The following is a 1,176-nucleotide window of genomic DNA, read 5'->3' on the forward strand; positions in this document are numbered from 1 at the left end:
CATGTTTATAAGCACAAATAAAATGGTTCTTAAATTATAACAAGGACTGAAATCAGGCCACATGCAGAAACAGCTTTGTTTCAGGGCCGCTGTATTTGTGAATTTCAGTGAATTCCTTCATAGATATTTCTTATCAGATGTTGCTGTGATCCTAATGATTATGACCATACATTGCCTCTGCAGATTAAGACACAGCCATCAAGATATCTGCATAGACGTGTCATGGCGTTCATCTGGGAAATTTGTTTTATGCTCGCTCTCTGGGCGTGTCGTTGTTGTTTGTGAGCATATCTGGAGCAGCTTGAAGCATCTCTCCCGCTCCCTTGCTCTCTCCCCGCGGCTCTGACAGCTCATCTATTTGAGTTAGACAGCCGGGCCGGGATGCGGTCCTATTGGTAATTGCCTCAGAAATGAATTACTTGGCAAACAGCGAGATAGAAGGGAGGGAAGGAAATTGTAATTGAACTGCCCCCGCCTTACTTTGTCCCCTCCTGCCTCTCCTTCTTGCTTCAGGTTATTACATCTGCAGTGCAGGGAGACATTTTCCATCAGCACAACTATGCACACCCTCACAAAACCCATTTGTCCCCTCCCCCACACACAATGGCCTCAGCAGCATACTGTATTGATGTGGGGTGATTTAAGAGATTGATTGCACAGGCACATACACACAGAGCCACTCTGCATCCATGCAGTCTTATTTATAGCATGGAGGGATTAATACAGTTTTAAACATTTTGCTTGTCCAGATATTCTCCTGTAGTCACTGCTCTTTAGATGGCCTAAATAATGCCTGATACACTGCAGGATTTCAGCGTCTGAAGAGAGAAAAAGGGTACTCAGTATTGAAATAGCCTGGTCACTCCATGTATGCAGCCAAGCAGCGTTATTTATAACGTGCCTGTTGCCTGCCTGTTGACAGATAGAAAGTCTGACGGATTAAAGAAGGAACAGTGTTTACGTGTGTTTATTATTTTGCTTTGGCAACTGGTTGAAAGGTGGCAGAAAAAAACAATTTTTTTTCCTACCATACGAACCTTTACACTCAGTCATGATCTATCCCTTGGCCTTTTCATAGGCAGGTCATGGGAAAGGGGGAGGAGAGGGCTTAGGTAACTGAGCTGCCAGCACCAAGCAAGACATGCACATGTTTGACTCCTAACTCAGCACACAATG

Source organism: Cyprinodon tularosa, unplaced genomic scaffold, assembly GCF_016077235.1.
Source record: "Cyprinodon tularosa strain WSP-4 unplaced genomic scaffold, ASM1607723v1 ctg239, whole genome shotgun sequence".
In the NCBI taxonomy this organism is placed as follows: Eukaryota; Metazoa; Chordata; class Actinopteri; order Cyprinodontiformes; family Cyprinodontidae; genus Cyprinodon; species Cyprinodon tularosa.